This window comes from Pleurodeles waltl, chromosome 3_1 (genome assembly GCF_031143425.1).
Source record: "Pleurodeles waltl isolate 20211129_DDA chromosome 3_1, aPleWal1.hap1.20221129, whole genome shotgun sequence".
NCBI lineage: Eukaryota > Metazoa > Chordata > Amphibia > Caudata > Salamandridae > Pleurodeles > Pleurodeles waltl.
Window position 1 is genome coordinate 1,461,255,063 of NC_090440.1, and position 18,320 is coordinate 1,461,273,382.

General features: G+C 47.0%; 1 protein-coding gene across 1 annotated transcript in view; it reads right to left on the reverse strand.

Moving 5' to 3' along the window:
- Positions 1–18,320, reverse strand: part of TMEM163 (transmembrane protein 163) — an 884,981-nt gene that overhangs the window by 654,313 nt on the left and 212,348 nt on the right. The gene's annotated exons all lie outside the window — the stretch shown is intronic.

Sequence of the window (18,320 nt, forward strand, 5' to 3'; positions counted from 1 at the left end):
GCACAAAATGCATCATTGCCTCAAAAATGGGGCATTTGTGCCCTCGGAAAATAGCCTGAATTGAGAATTACTCTTATTGCGCAATTCCATGTAATCTTGTGAAATGTTTGTTAATTTTCGTGATTATACTACATGGAATTATGTAAATTACGTCCCCTTATAGTAAAGAGTGCAAGACATGGTGAAAAGGACAATTAATAAAAATGTGCCTGCTACATATACATAACAAAATAAACATCCATTGGTGCTCAGCAAATGCAGCTAACTTGATGATCACATTAATATTTCACTCTTTTACATCTAGTGGACATAAGGTTATGGGAAGAGAAGAAAGGGTAAGTGCACAGCTACAGTGATGTCAAGAGTAGTCCACAACTCGGGTTCAAATAACCCCAAATTCTGTTAACCTTCTTCAATGAAGCCTTGCGTTTAATGTACAAACTCCTCAATGAATTCATCTTTTTCTGAATACAACTAAATGTATCTAACCTAAAATTGCACTTTCAGTTACACAAAATCAAAGTATTTCCAACGATCAAGGCTTTCAAAATCCACACTCCACTGTCAATATGTTGAACCTACCACATTACTTTCAAAGTGCCTTCTCCATGCTGTTTGATGCATGGTGCTTTTAGGATCATTAAAAAAAAATTATCTCACAGTTTATTGTTTGTAGTCTGTTTAGAGACCAGCTAATATTTGATGACTACACTGCACTCCGTTTGTGCTGTGGGATGATGGGGTGGTTTATGCTTGTGTTAAAATGTTTTAAATTCCTATTTAGCGCTGAACTATATTTCACTATTTGTGGTTTCAGTTTTTCGTAAAGTAATCTCACATTTAGCTTCTAAGAAGCTTATCCAGCCCCTGGTTCTACTGACACAAATATTGAAGCCCAATGATTTTACTGCAGGTTGCCATTGTGCTCTACATGTGCCATCTGTTCAAAAGCATGTAACATCTTTAAAGGTTTGCTGCCGTTAAAACAGTGTGACCACTGATTCTGTATCAGAAATGTTGCTATTTCTCAACTACGAGAATTGTACACGTGTCAAACAATGTATTGCATGTGTGTTTGTGTAATTCTATGTCGTATCCTATTTCCTATTTTGCTACATCGTACAGTTTAAGAGATGTTTAACTATTGTTCAAACACTACTTTGGTCTCAGAAGTGCTACTAAGAAAAGTTTATCTATCTATCTATCTATCTATCTATCTATCTATCTATCTATCTATCTATCTATCTATCTTTGCAAATGAGTGTGTGTGTGTATGTGTGTGTGTGGCCCTTTATTGTAGAAAAACAAAGGTTTTAAAAAAAAACATTTCACAGGGACCTGTGAAAATCTTCAGCCAGCCAATCAGAGCATTTTACTCCACAAACCTTATTTAGAATTTGTTGTCCTGCAATGGAAGATAGAGAAATGAACCCTTTCTCCAATCAAAGTTATTTATTTGTCTCCAGATACTGTTTTCGAACCCAGGTCTGAGGAGCATGCACAGATTAATAATTTAGATAAACTAACTTTCACCTTAAATGTCTCTTTCTAGCAGAGGTTTAAGCATAGGACCAGCAAAGTGTCATCCACACCGGGCTATAAAGGAACAAAGCCTTTCATCATTTTTTACAGCAAAGTATTGAAGCATAGGATTAGCTAGTGCCATCCAGCCCAAGGTGAAAAAAGACATGTTGTTTACTGCTGTAGGCATAGTATTACAGCTTTGGATTGGTAAAAGGCCATCCAAGCAAACATGGAATGAATAAGAGAAACACCTGGCACGTGTCTCACTCACAGCTTTGTCCAGATACAAGGGTGGGCCCAATATAAGTCAAGACAATACCATTTCTAAGCCTATAAATGTATTGTCTTGATATATTACCTAGTGGCAGTCACCAGTTATAGTTAGATCTACTTTTCCAGAGTAAGAGTGGTTTTGATTTGTGAATACTTTGGCCCCATTTGATGAATCTTCACAAAACCTTCCAACAAAAAAACAAAGTTCATCTACCTCAGCTCCCTCCTAGAACGTTTTGGGGTGATCCATCAAGTGAGGTCCAAGAAAAAAGGGGGCCCTAAAATGCAAAATTCCCATGCGTTTTCCCTAGACATCTTTAAGAAAGCTCCAACAAAAACTGCTGAAAGGAATTACACCAAATTTGGCAGTAAGCTAGGTCTTGGTCTGCAGGTTATGCTTTTTGTGATTTGGTGTAAACTCGTTCAGTAGTTTTTGAGAAATTTAGGGTAAACATTCATTTTATTTTTTCGCAGTTGGGTCTGCGAGATTCTCGCAAGAGTGTCGCAAGACTCCTGCAAGACTCCTGCAAGAGCACAAATTGGTCAAGAAGCAGTTTTTTCCTTAGAGCCTTCACGCTGTCACGGGAACAAGAGATCCCTGCGGGTACTGCAAGCACTCTGAGTAGCTGTCTGTTGGAGGTTTGAAATTGAAATGGCCGCCTTTACTGTTTACTGTGAAAAATCGCTAGTGTTGTAGGAATGAAGTAAAAAACGTATATAAGGGGGAAGGAGAAAGGCATCCTGCCCCCCTAGTTTTATGAATGAGGACTCTAAGGGATCACTATTATGATGAAAATAAATGTTTACTATTTTAAAAAATGTTTTGCTCTTGCAGGATCATGAATAGTAAAAAGAAGTAGGTGATTTCTCAATATACTCTACTGGTAGAAATGCATATTGTAGCCCTTATTATAGAGAGGAAGTATGTAATAGATAAGTACTATGATAATTTGAAGTGTAATTCTTTTTTTTTTTAAATGTTATGAACTTGGAAACTCTCACAGGATCGTGAAAAATAAGAAGGAGTAGGTAATCTTTGAATACATTCTGGTATGCACGCTGTAAGAAGGAGTCTTACTAGAATTGTGTTTATTAGAGTCTACTATTTAGGCCCATTGGCTTGGCAAGAGTTGTGAGTAGAGGTAAGGCTCTTCCCACACCCTACTATGAGTTGTGAGGAGAGTTAAGGCTCTTCCCACACCCTACTATGAGACTAGTCCCTACACAAACCCTACTATTCACACTCATCACCTAAGGGAAAGGTCTTAGAACAGAGGACAGTCCCTCCACACACCCTACTATGCACCGCCGTCATCCAAAACAGAGGTCTCAGTGGATAGGCTAGTCCCTCCCAACACACTAATACGCACCCTCATCATCCAGGAAAGTGGGCTCAAAGGAGAGGCCAGTCCCTTCCCACACCCTAGTATGCAGCCATCCTCCAAGAGAGGGGTCTCAAAGGAGAGGCCAGTCCTTCACAATACACCCTACTATGCACACCTGTCATCTCAGAGAGAGGTTTCAAAGGAGAGGCGACTGTATCAGCACACTACTGTGTACACCCATCATCTGAGAAAAGGAAGTTTGAAAGGAGAGGCCAGTCCATCCTCACACCCTACTCTGCACACCCATTTTTGGGGAGAGAGGTCTGAAAGGAGAGGCCAGTCATGCACACACATTACTATGCACACCCATCATCTGAGAGAGAGGTCTCAAATGAGGGGCCAGTCCCCCCATACACCCTACTATACACATCTGTCACCTGAGAGAGAGGTCTCAAAGGAGAGGCCACTCCATATACAAACACAAGTAAGCAGACCCGATATCTGAGAGAGAGATTTCAAAGGAGAGGCCATTCAATCCACTCACTCTACTACGCACACCTGTCATCTGAGGGAGAGGTCTGAAAGGAGAGGCCAGTCCATCCCCACACACTACTATGCACACCTGTCATCTGAGAAAGGGGTTTCAAAGGAGAGGCCAGTCCTTCACAATACACCCTACTATGCACACCTGTCATCTCAGAGAGAGGTTTCAAAGGAGAGGCTACTCTATCAGCACACTACTGTGTACACCCATCATCTGAGAAAAGGAAGTTTGAAAGGAGAGGCCAGTCCATCCTCACACCCTACTCTGCACACCCATTTTTGGGGAGAGAGGTCTGAAAGGAGAGGGCAGTCATGCACACACATTACTATGCACACCCATCATCTGTGAGAGAGGTCTCAAATGAGGGGCCAGTCCCCCCATACACCCTACTATACACATCTGTCACCTGAGAGAGAGGTCTCAAAGGAGAGGCCACTCCATATACAAACACAAGTAAGCAGACCCGATATCTGAGAGAGAGATTTCAAAGGAGAGGCCATTCAATCCACTCACTCTACTACGCACACCTGTCATCTGAGGGAGAGGTCTGAAAGGAGAGGCCAGTCCATCCCCACACACTACTATGCACACCTGTCATCTGAGAAAGGGGTTTCAAAGGAGAGGTCAGTCCATCCAAACACCCTACTACCCACACACCGGTCATCTGAGAGAGACGTTTGAAGAGAGAAAGCCAGTCCATGCACACACACTACTATGCACACCCTTTATCTGAGAGAAAGGCCTCAAAGGAGAGACCAGCTCCTCCCTGCACACCCTATTGTGCACATCTGTCATCTGAGAGAGAGGTTTTCAAAGGAGGGTCCAATACATCCACACACCCTACTATGCACACCCATCATATGAGAGCAAGGTCTCAAAGCAAAGGCCAGTCCATCCACACACCCTACTATGCACACGTAATTTGAGAGAGAGATCTGAAAGGAGAGGCCAGTCCATGCACACACACTAATAGGCACACCCGCCATCTGAAAGGGAGGTCTCAAAGGAGTCCTTCCGTATTGTCGAGTTCATCTCGTTTCTCTCTGGGCAAAGGAGAAGTGGTGATCTATTTAACGGTGAAGTCCTAAGCCATCTGGGACTGCACAACCCCTTCAAAAGAGTGCTGTACCACCCATGATAAATTGTAGGCGGTGGCCGCGATCACAGACTTTCTGCATTATGGGGTCCCAACCAGCCTTTAAAAGTAGGGCTGAACACGGAACATTAGGTGTGTGAAGTATGGAATGCAGCATGATCATTGGAGGGTTAAAGATAAACCAATTAGTAACTTCAGGGACAATAATGCCGTGAATATGGTTCTAAAAGGGGAGGCTCACTGGATGGGCACCACATGATAAATGGCAAACTTCCTGCTTGCCACTAAATATAAATGATCGACTGCCGATGGTACCCGTGATCAAGTTCAAAAGACTGAAACACGTAGAGGAGGCATGCATGGCTTCATCTTGTTGCAGCAATAAATCAAGATTGGAGCCAATTGTTGAGTGCCTATCATTTCTCCCTGGGCAAAGGAGAAGTTGTGATATATTTATCGACAATGCCCTAAGCCGTTTGGGACTGCACCACCGCTTCAATGGAGCTCTGTTCTGTTCCATCCATAAGGAATTGTAGGTGGTGGCCGCGATCACAGACTTTCTGGGTTATGGGGACCCAACCAGCCTTTGAAAGTAGGGCTGAACACAGGACATTGGTCCCCTCATTACGAGTTTGGCGGGCTCGTAATCGAGCTGGCACCAATATGGCAGTGCGGCGGTGCAGCCAATGTGGTGGTGAGGCGGGTGCAGCAGTGGAATTCATAATTCAGACAGTGGAAAGTGCATCGGTTCATGTTTTTACAGCAGTAAATCAAGATTGAGCCTGTTGTCGAGTGTGTCTCATTTCTCTATGGGCAAAGGAGAAGTTTTGATATATTTAATGGTGAAGCCGTAAGCTGTCTGCCACTGTACCACCCTTTCAAAGGAGCACTGTAGGAATGAGGAATTGTAGGCTGTGGCCACGATTGCAGGCTTTTTGCATTATGGGGCCCAACCAGCTTTGAAAGTAGGGCTGAACATTGGGCATGAGGTGTGTGAAGTATGGAATGCAACATGATTGTTTCATACCCACTGAAGGGCTAAAGATGAACCAATTAATGACTACAGGGACCAGAATACCATCAATATGGTTCACAAAGGGGAGGCTCACTGGAGGGCCACCACATGATAAATGACAAACTTCCTGCTAGCCACTAAATAGAATCGAGGGACTGCCGATGGTATCTGTGATCAATGTCAAGAGAGCGAAACGTGTAGCAGTGGCACACATCAGTTCATGTTGTTGAAGCAGTAAATAAAGATTGACACCTATTGTCCAGTGTGCCTCATTTCTCTCTGGGCAAAGAAGAAGTTATAATATATTTAACAGCGATGCCCTAAGCTGTCTGGGACTTCACCACCCCTTCAAAGGAGCGCTGTACTGCCCGTGAGGAATTGTAGAAAGTGTCCACGATCACAGACTTTCTGCTTTATGGGGGTCCAACCAGCTTTTGAAAGTAGGGCTGAACACAGGACATTAGGTGTGTGAAGAATAGAATGCAGCATGATCATTGTGCACCCACTGGAGATAAGCCCATCAGTGACTACAGGGACAAGAATGCCATGAATACGGTTCCTAAAGGAGAGGCATACTGGAGGACCACCACATGATAAATGGCAAACTTCCTGCTAGCCACTAAATAGAATTGATGGACTGTGGATGGTACCAGTAATGAAGGTCAAGAGACTGAGATGCATTGGGGTAGCACTCATCGGTTCATGTTGATGAAGCAGTAAATCAAGAATTGAGCCTATTGTTGAGTGAGTCTCATTTGTCTTCGGGTAAAGGAGAAGTTGTGATACACGAGGTGGGTTCTACACTGCCCTTGGCCTTTTTGAAATGCTGAAGTGGCTGTTTACAATGGAGTCAGGCTTTGCAGCCCCATGGCCATTGAAAGCTTAGAAGAAGCTGCTTACCCCTAAGTAGGACTTTACTTGGCCAGTGGCTTCCAAGTAGATGGAGAAGCAACAGTAAAAGCCGCAGGACGAAAGAAAAGGAGGTGAGGCGCCAAGGTAGTCACATCAGTGCATAAATTTATATATATATATGTATTTACATATATATATATATTTACATATATATATGTAAATACATATATATATATATATATATATATATATATATATATATATATATATATATATATATATATATATATAAACATATATATATATCTATATATATATATACATATATATATATATATAGATATATATATATATAGATATATAGATATATATATATAAAACCTAGTGGTGGTCGCCACTAGGTAGTTATAGCTAGGACCTAGTTTCTGTAGAAAAAGCGTTTCTTTACGTGCCCATATCTTTGGTGCCGGTTGATGAATCCTCACGAAATATTCCCAAAAGAAACAACACTCACTTCCGCTGCTGTCTAGAAAGTTTCGGGGTAATCTGTCGAGCTGGGGCCAAAAAAAAGGAGGGTTACCAAAACACATTTTCTCCAAGTTAATTTCTATACGGATTTTGAGCAGGAATGGAGGCGGAACCGATGGACGGAATAACACCAAATTTGACAGAAAGCTAGCTCTTAGTCCATAAAGACCCTTTGTATTATTTGGTGTAAATCTGTTCAGCAGTGTTTGAAATATGAAAGAGAAACCACATTTGTATATATAGGGACACTAAGGCTCCACGTACCCTCCCGATCTTGTGCTGGGAACAGATTGACTGCCAACACTTAAAAACAGGCCAGAGTAGGGACACCCTGACCCCTTAGCTCTGATGCTGGGGTCCCAGAAGGACCTCCCCGAGGGCAAAAAAGTACTGTGAATTCGCAATGCGGTCGCAAATCTGCAGTAAAAAATTTTTTTAAACTAATGCGGTCTTCCACACTTGTTTTAATGAAGCCCCCAGCTGGGACAGGTCCCGGGGGTCATGTTAAAAAATAAAGGAAGGGAAAGCAAGGGGCCCCCCTCATGGGTGTATTTATGGCCTGGGGTCCACCACTTCCCTGGGGCTTAACATAAATAGATTGTGGGGGGCGGCCCCATGCCTCAGGGACTGCTCCCTCCCTGGTGCCAAATGCCTTATTTACAAAAGGAGGGGTCCTGCTGGGCCCCCATACCCTGCGCACTGCTGCCTCCCTGGGGCTTAAATTCAATAGATTGCGGGGGCCACAAGGCCACCACCTCCCCAGGGCAAAATGCCTTATTTATATAAGGAGGGGGCGGGGTCCTGCAACTCCTCCATGCCCCAGGCGACCGCCACCTACCAGGGCTGTTTAGATTATATGCGAGGGGCTGTACAGCCCTCCCACAGCCCCGGGAACAACCACTTCCCCGGGGCAAAGGTATTAAAATAAGGAGGTGCATGCAGCCCCTCTGCAGCCTTGAGGACCGCCACCTCCCTGAGACTGAATTATAAGAATTAAGGGGGTCCATTGCAGTCCCCTGCCCTGAGGACCACAACCTCCCCAGGGCTGTTTAACATTGGAGGGAGGGCATGTGGACCCCCTCGAGGAGCCAATATTGGCACTGGGGACCATCACACCCCAAGGCCGGCTCCTGCTATGTTCTGGAGCTTTGTCAGCTCCCACCAAGTCAGAGCAAACACTCTGCTACCAGCAAGCGAGAGCAGTCAAACAGCTCTCATTTGCCGGGAGTGGAGGCTTCCTCTGTTTCCCTGCCTGAAAACAGAGGAAACAATTGCTGTCACAGACAGGGAGCTGCATGTTTAGCAGCTTCCTGTCTGTAACAGAAATGCCAGCTCCCACAGGAGGGTGTGGGCCAGCAGGGACGGCGGGGGCCTTGGGGCTTCCATTGCTTTTCCATTGCACATTGAGAGCCCTGCCAGGCACCCATGACAGATGGACGGTCCCTGGGAGATGGGGTCCCCGGGGTCAAAATCGGGTGCAGAGGGGGGCCATGTGGCCCTTTCCCCTCAAAAAATATGTTTAGGCTAGGCCCTGTGGGATGGGGTCCGCAGGGCCAAAATCAGCTGGGGGAAGGGGACCACACAACCCCCTTATTGTATTGTAGTGGGCCCTGGGGGGTGGGGTCTCTGGGGCCAAAATCAGCTGGGGAAGGGGGCTGTGCAGCCCTCCTCCCCCACACTGGCCATTAACCCAACGAGGTAGCACCTACTAACTGACCAATAGAAAGTGCTCCAGTTGAATAGACACTGTGTGCAAAACTGTGGATAAATGAGCAGGTGAGCTTCCGTTCTGGCCATGATGCTCATTTCACAGGAATTAAACCTCAACGGGAAGCACTTACAAATATAAAAGTAGCAGGTGTACCAGTTGAAGCTTCAATTCTGGAAAGGACAAATGATCCAAACGAAGGCAAGTGTGTTTACTCCACGATTCCATATTGAAAAATGATATGAAATCCTTTGTGGAGGTGGATGCATCTTTCATCTATTGGTGCCCACTCAGGCACTCTCACACCCTGATGGACACTCTCACAGCCACTCTCACACCCAGAGTCCCTCTCACATCTATTTTCACACTCAGAAAGACAGACCCTGCACCAACTCATGCTGCGCACGGCGAAAGGTGGTTAGAGGGGTTGGTCAGAGGGAATGGCTGCAGACAATGTCCTGCGACCAACACCCCCCATGTGCTGCACGTGGTTGGGTGGTTTAAGGGGATTTGCTGAAGGCCGTGTGCAGCAGTGGTTGGATTAACGTATAGTAATGAATATTACTTTACCTTAAAAAAACATAGAAATTCACTGAAAAAACAATGGTTACAGGGATGCTACAGTTAGGAAATAGAATAAAAAAAAACTTAAAAATTCACTTTAAAAAACTAAAGGTTACAGGGACGTTATAGTTAGGTTCTGAAGTCACTCGCACAAAACGAGAGAAATTCATCAGTTAGAGTTATTTCAAGTAAGGTAACTATAACTCGCACCCTCGCCATGCACAGCTACTTACCCCAGATATTGCAGCACTCATGACAACTTCTATAACGTCAATAAAAATATCAATGAAATATTAGAAGTCAAATTATTGAAGAAAAAACTGTGCATGGCAGGGGTGTGTCTCTTTTGACCACCATTATTCCCAGGTTATTAAAGAGGAGCTCAGGGCATGGCATGCTCACTTCAGTTGGGATTCCCAGGAGAACATACCTGGGATTTATAGGGATAATCACCCCCAACACTGCCCCCAATTCACTTAAGATTCTAGAACAGTTTGATTGTATGTTGGGACAATCCCAAAGTGGGTGGAGAAATGAGCCCCCCTCCGCTCCACATTTTAGGCATTTGAGAGATGCTGCTCTACTGAATTAATCCAGTCAAACCCTGTTGTAGTACACTCTGTATAAGCTCTAGAATTGTACCAGCCTTTAATCTCCACTTCCCCCAGGGGCATTAAAGCTGCCATCCCGTCAATGCCAACAAGTTCTCCTACCTCCTCTTCTCATCTTACTTTCAGTTTCTGTAAAAAGGTGGGCATATTGTTATTAATCGCTTTTAAGCCCAGGAGACCGCTTTCCCCCCTATTTTCCTCTGGAGTAATCCCCCCTCTAGTGGTGCATAGTCAGGGATTTCTGCTGTGTTTAATCTCTCTGCCTCCCAGGCATGCTGAGGCTGTATATATTTGTAGTATTGGGTTTTGTTTAGCTTCTTGGGTTTGGGTTATTCCATCTGCAGAGAACTGAATGGTATGAGATTCCCCTCCTCCAGCAGATTTACCTATCTCACCTACCTCTCCCACTGGGGTAAAAAGTAGTCCAGCCTGCAAAATACCTTGTTTGTGCCCAAAAAGTAGGAGTATTGTTGGTCTTAAGGATGATGGCACCACCAGAGATGTACTAGTCCCAAGGTTTTCACAAATCCTCACAGTTGTTGGGGTACAGCCCGAACTCTGGGTTGACACCATCATTAAAGTCTCCCCCACTATATGGAGGGAGGACACTGTTTCTAACAGTATCTCTGCAGGTCTGTCTAGGGTTTGTCATTGTATCCTCAGAGGAGCGTATACACTAATCAGTGTTACATGTCTCCCTCCCCACACCCTTAACTGCCATGTTTGTCCCTTTGGGTTTACCCAGGATTTCTCTGTCTTAAACAGGGGTATTTTCAAAATGCCCACTCCCCCGGAGTCCATGGTGAATCTAGCATGGGCTAGAGTCATTTTGGCCCTCTACCTAAGAACCTACATTCGGTGCCCCACAGGTGGGTCTCTTGCAGCATGACCACGTCTGGCTTAAGTTTCCTAATATGTGTGGCCACTAGTCCTTGCTTTACTTTGGTGCCTAGACAGTTGATGTTCCAGGTCATAATGGAACAACTTTGTCTGTCATGCCTCATGCCTCCTCCAATCTGCCATTTGTTGCTTCGTCTTCCAACTCTGAGGAAGCCTTTGGATGCCTTTATGACCCCAATCCGCACCATGATGCTACCTTGTCTCAATCCAGTGGGCACCGGCTTCTCCTTCTTTGTTCCTGACTGCGTGTGGATCCAGCCTTTTCTCTCTCTTGCACCTCATCCCGTCAGTCTAGGGCGTTCCTCCAACCTCATCCACACTTCCTCTGAGGTTCAGAAGAAGAATGCCTTCTCCTGAAACAGGACTTTCAGCTTGGCCAGAAATATGAGCATGTATTGCAGCCAGCTGGAGTCCTCTTACTTTGGGCTTCACAGCCTAGAAGGAGTGTAGATGCCATTGGACCTCCCGGGTATAGTCCAGGAAGATGAGGATTTCAAGAATTTTCATGGTGCACTGCCACTATTTTACATACTTCAGTAAGGATCATGTCTCTGTCCTGGAAGTTCAAGAAAAGTGCTACTACTGGCCTCATGGGGGCCCCGGGTGGTGGTCTGTCGCCATGGCCCAATGTACCCTTTCGATGATAAAGAAAGGAGGAGAACGTATCCTGAAGGATGCCCTTTTGCAACCACTCAGCCAAGAACTGCAGAGTGATAGGGCCCTCAACACACTCTGGAAATTCCACAAACCCCAAGTAATTCCTCCTAGAACGATTTTTAGCATCCTCTAACCTCCACACAGCGTCTTTATTGGTGGCTCATGCCTCAGACACCTCCTTTTGTAGGCTTCGGACTGTATCTTCCAAGTCGGATATTGTAGTCTTTGCCTGAGTGCCTCTCCGCTACATTGTGGAGGTTTTGGAGCAGGTGGGATACTTCTGAGTGCACTTCGCTTACTCTACCCTCCAGGGCTTTGCGATCACCAGGAGAAGGGCTGCGTTGTCTGGAGTATTAGATTGGGCCTCCTCCACCAGGGGGTAATGACTTTTGTATAATGATCCATCCTCCCTTGGTGGGGAGCTTGGCTCCTTAACTTTGGCTATCATTCTAGTTCAAGTTGGTGTCTTCTCCTACACTGTGGGCCTCTGGTCACTGTGCAGAGTTTAAATTCCAAAAGGGTAGTCCTCACAACTCACCATCCACTTTCTCTTGGGGAAGTCTGGGAAGGGTACCACTCAGTCTCATTATCAATCCCCTCTCGTCTCCTAGTTGGCTTCCACACTGTTATCATTGATATCAGGAATTCTCCAAATCACCGGGTCCTCATCATTTGCCAATCTCTTGTACGCTGCCTGTGTGATCTCATTCGCCATGTTTGGTCACTGTCAGGCAGGCCTCTCCAGTGCTGTCATCCATGGTTTCACTACGCCTGGATGTCCCTCTGGTCTGCTTTCTGTTCTTACTTCAGCCCACCATCCAAGAGGGGGGCACTCAAGCCCCAGCTCCCTCAAATGTCTTAGCATGTGCCTCCTGTATCGGGTGTCCTTCACGCCCTACTGCTTCTCTGCCCCCTTGTGATTGATGGTTGGGTACTGTTTCCTCCAGAGGGCTGTCTCATGCCTGCTTCACCTGTCCACCTATGCCCCAGGTATTGTCTGTACTGCAGCCCCTAGGTGCGTACTTAGCAATTATGAATACCCCTTTGCTGTGCGTAGGAAAGACCCAAGGGCCCGCTGTGGCTCCTGGCTCCTGCAGCAATGCAGTATTCTTCAGCAGTTAGGTATTGGTGGGAGAGGGGAAATATCTCCATGGGGCATCTCTTTGCCGACATGGGAATATAGCTTTAGAGTCCACCCAGTCTGTTTGGTTGCCCTCCAGGCCCAGCACAGCACCCCGGATCTCCCACAATTGGCCAGTGGGCATCCCCAGATCTGTTCCACCTTGCAATGGGAAGGAGAGGAGGGAGGGGAGTACAGGTATCAGGAACACCTCACTCTGCAAACTATAATCTCTCTCACTGAGGAGGATGTGCAGACAGTGGCCGTCTTGGTATCTTTCCCGGGCTGCTGTGTGACTCAGGTTCATCGCCTCTATGTTTTTGCCTCAGTTCCACCTGGTATGCTCGATGTGGGGGCTGGAAGTCACCCTGAGTCACTGCTCACTGGCCTCTGTTGGCGGGGGAAGGATGCCCAGCATTTGTCAGTCCTCCCGGCAGTATCCTTAGATGGGAGCCCTCCCTTGCTGGCGATTGCGTGGTCTCCTGATTTCATGGGCCCCACCTGCTACACTGGTGGCAGCTTACTATCAGTATAGTGGGGTGCCCAGCGTTGGCTGTTGAAATCGCCCACCTCTGACCTCAGATCTCTGCTGGGCAAGGTGATGTGACACCCTCCGATCACCACCTTGTGTTCACATGTGGTGCTCCAGGCCCAATGAGTCCTTCTGGCATCTCCTCTCCTCTCCTGGCCCAGACCAGGTTTTACAGCCCTGCCCCCTCAGCACAGACTGTGACCAGCTATCTCACACGGGGGGAGGTTCTGTGCTCTTGGGACTCAGACTCGTCACTGTTGTGTTGCAATTGTGGGCATTAGCTAGGATATTTTAGGATTTTGTTTGGGCCTGAAACAGAGCTTACTCAAGGCACGTCTGACTACATCGCCATCTTCACTTTTATTTACTTTTATTCCAGCCCATAAAAATTAAAACTGGTGGGAAAGCTGGGCAGATCTGGATGGATTCGAGCAAAGACATGTGAAAAATTGTCATCAGCCAATTTAATAAGGTATAACAGTTCAAGAAATAGATTCAAATTGCTTTTTAATCCCACTGAAATTGTAGTGCTTAACATATACCAACAAATGAAATAATGTACTAATTTCTCTTTCTGCTCAAATCAATAAGGGATTGTTGGAGGAAGCACGTTCTGGTTGGCTGCAGCAAGGCCCCAGCCACGCAGAGTCTTGCCATTCCTGTCAGGGGTGGGTGATTACGCTCTCTGTATAACCTCTGCTCACCCTTCGGTAGCTTGGAACAGAGCAGGTAGGCTTTTCACAGTGCCAATAAGTAAAACAAAGGCACAGCCACGTACCCACCAGACCGAGCGGCACAAATGAGACTTCACACCGTGTAGGTATATAAAAATTGTATTAAACACACACATTGTGAACACAGCAAACGTGAAATGCCCTCTTCCTGGAAAGTGGCATTTCTAGGGCATTAATATTAAAACCACTTTTACCATTAGAAGGGGTTTGTCACTCTGAATCCAATGATACCAAACATCATGAGGTTCTCCTTCTCTGCAATCCAATATTGCTGCCAGACCTAATAAGACTCTATTCTCCCATGTTACCTTATGGGCAGAGCAGCTCTCATGGGCAGTGCGAACACCCATGGGTGTACCGCACTCCCTGGGCGCACATACAAGCCTGCAGAGGCAGGCTGGCGACTTAGGTTACAGCCACTACAAGGGGGACAAGTGTGTCTATATTGGCCTGTGCTATCAGGCTCAGCCCCTGTTTTAGAGTCCCCATGTGCACATGTGCACACCCTGGCACATGATGCTATAACCAATATCTATAAAGAAAACCACCCATGGGCCAGTATGCTCATACGGACTACAGCCAGACTCACTATAGGTATGATGCCATGGTGCAGGTAGGCACCTAGAAGCCAGCTATACCAGGCTCCCCCACAAACACCAGAAACACCCACACGCCCCACACCAACCCCAACGGTCCCCACAACAAACACCACAACTTCAACGCAGAAGACTCTCACACAGTCCCCACCCACCCCAACAGACCCTACCCCAACACCAACAAGCCCCACAACCTGAACACACTCCACAACAAACCACCACAACCCACAGCAACACCACAACCCCCCACACCAACACCATCATGCAGCACAACAACAAGAGCCCCCACAACTACCTTAACTGCATACTCCTAAACACCCGCTCCTTACACAAGCATGCCATCGAACTCTGGGACCTTATCACATCACACTCACCAGACATTGTCTTCCTCAAAGAAACTTGGATGAACCACTCATCTGAGCCAGACATAGCCACAGCCACCCTAGATGGATACAGACTCCATTGCAGAGACCACTTAAACAAACCAGGAGGTGGCATTGCCATTATATACAAAAACACCATTAAGATCACCACCAACACACACCACACCCTAGACAGCGCAGAACACATGCATTTCCTAATTAACTTTCACCTGGAGAACCCCCACGACCACAACTCCTCATCCCTTCTAGATAACCTCACGAACCTCAGACTCAAACAACTGGTCACAGCACCCACCCACTCAGCAGGACACACACTAGACACAATCTTCACTACAAGCAACCACAAAACCTACACTCACACCACCGAACTCCACTGGACTGACCACCACTGCAACCACTTCTCCTTCTCCAAACACCCCACACACCACCACCAACACACCACACCCTACCGCATGTGGGACAAGATCCCCACAGAACACCTGAACGCCCAACTCGCACAGAACCCCACAAATCCAACCACCCCAACATTGCTGCCCATAACCTCACACAATGGATCACAACCTGTACAGACTCACTTACCCCTCTCAGAAGAAACATCACCACCCGCAACATCAAGAATGCCCACTGGTTTACCACTGAACTCCAAGCCTCCAAGCGTGAATGCCACAAAACAGAGAAAGCTTGGTGACAGGAACCCTCAACCACCAACTTTTCCACCCTCAAAACCACCCTTCTCAAACACCACCAACTCATACACACCACCAAAAGAGCATACTACAAGGAATGCATAGACAGTAGCTCACACAACAGCAAGGAACTCTTTATCCTCATCAAAGAGCTCTCCAAACTCAAAGCCAGCAATATCGACCCCACGCACACACAACTCCTCTGCAACTCCCTCTCCAACCATTTCCACCGCAAAATCTTAGACATACACAACAGCTTCACACTACACGCACCCGCCACACACACTACCGACTCGATCAGTAAAGACCCACCACTCCCCCCAACCTACTACTCACCTGGGCCCCTACCAACGACAAAGAAACTGAAAAAACGATGAATTCCATCCACTCAGGCTCCCCTTCGGACCCCTTCCCCCACCGCATTTACAACAAAGCCAGCCCAACCATTGCTCCCAAACTTCGTGAAATAATCAATAGCTCCTTCGACAACGCCACCTTCCCAGACCCCTGGAAGCACGCAGGAGTCACCGCACTCCTGAAAAAGCCCAAAACAGACCCTGATGACCTCACCAACTACCGCCCACTTTCACTCCTCCCCTTCTCCGCCAAGGTCACTGAGAAATTAGTGAACACCCTCCTGTCTCACTTCCTAGAGGAAAGCAACACACTCAACACCTCCCAGTCTGGGTTCCCCAAGAACCACAGCACTGAGACCGCCCTCATCGCATGTACTGACGACATCAGAACCAGAGTCGACAAGGGCGAGACCGTCACACTCATCCTCCTGGACCTCTCCGCTGCCTTCGTCACTGTCTGTGATCAAACACTCCGCACACGCCTCCACAACGCAGGTACTCGACACAAGGCCCTAGACTGGCTGACCTTCTTCCTCCCCAAAAGAACGCAGAAAGTCTGCCTCCCCCCTTTCCACTCCACAGCAGCCAAAATCATCTGCGGAGTCCCCCCAGGGTCCTCCCTCAGCCCTACCCTTTTCAACATTTACATGACCCCACTCGCCAACATCCTTTGACCACACGGAATCACCATCATAACCTATGCAGACAACACCCAGCTCATCATCTCCCTCACCCGAAACCATACCACCGCCAAAACCAACCTCCATGCTGGACTCCTTGACACCGCCACATGGATGACAGCAAACCACCTCAAGCTCAACTCCAACAAAACAGACATCATCATCTTCGGCCCCAACAAAACCATATGGGACGACTCCTGGTGGCCCACCGCCCTAGGCTCCCTACCAACACCCTCAAACCATTCATGTAACCTCAGCATCATCCTGGACCCCTCCCTCTCCATGACCCAGCAAATCAACGCCATCACCACCTTCTGTTTCAACACCCTCCGCATACTGGGAAAAACCTTCAAATGGATTCCCTTAGAGACCAGAAAGACCGTCACCCATGCACTCATCAGCAGCAGGCTAGACTACGGTAATGCCCTCTACGCCGGCACCACACTCAAGCTCAATCTCAAACTCCAGAGGATCCAGAACGCAGCCGCCCGCCTCATCCTGGAACTCCCACGCCATGAACACATCTCCTCACACCTCAGATCCCTTCATTGGCTTCCGATCGACAAGAGGATCACCTTCAAAATCCTCATCCACTCACACAAATCCCTCCACAACACTGGACCAACCTACCTTAACGAAAGAGTGAACTTCCACACTCCCACTCACCACCTCCGCTCCGCCGATCTTGCACTCGCCACAGTCCCCTGCATCCAACGTGCCACCACCGGAGGCAGATCCTTCTCCTACCTCACCCCCAAGGCCTGGAACTCCCTCCTCACCAACCTCTGCAAGACTCAGAACCTCCTGCTCTTCAGAAAAAACCTCAAGACGTGGCTGTTCGAACAGTAATCCACGTCCCCCCCTCCACCAGCGCCTTGAGACCCTCACGGGTGAGTAGCGAGCTCTATACATTTTTTTGATTGATTGAATATATATAAAACCACCATTGTGTGGGTGGGCACACCCTGACCGATTGGGTCAGACTCCGCTCCGCCAAAGGTCCTCTGGTGAAAGTGCACACCCCCGGGCCTTCCATGACTAGTCCTGCCTACGTTGTTCAGCACCACCTCTTAAGCAGGACATGCATGCACACTTCCACCCTGCATCTACAGAAGAACAGTGCCAAGGCCCAAAGGCCACTACTAGGGGCCTGACCCATCCCATGGATGCAGCCTCAACCATGCCCATTACCATCCCTTCCTAACATAGGTAGGAAGGACGTATGCATTTTCCCACTGCCATACAGTTTAGAAGTGCCCAGAGTCTTAAGGTCATGCACAGGGAGTCAGCAAAGACTGGGAGATAAAAAGCAAAAACTTTTAGGATAATTCCCCAAGAAGTGCCATGTCCAACGTGGATCAACTTATCCTTTTGTACAAATAAATGCCTGTGAATGTGAAGGTACCCGTGAGGGAGGATGGTGCAAAGGTCCAACATTTAATCTAATTTCAGGGTCATGCTATCAAATATGATCTTCTGTAGCTCCTGTTTGCCAAATCGCTTTTCACTATAATTAATAATTCAAAATACAAACTCTCCAGAGTCATTCACTTTTATCATTATGATAAGTGGAAGGCCAGCAACACCTATGTAAAGTTAGCCTTCAAAACCAGCAAATTATGTTTCCATCCTATTA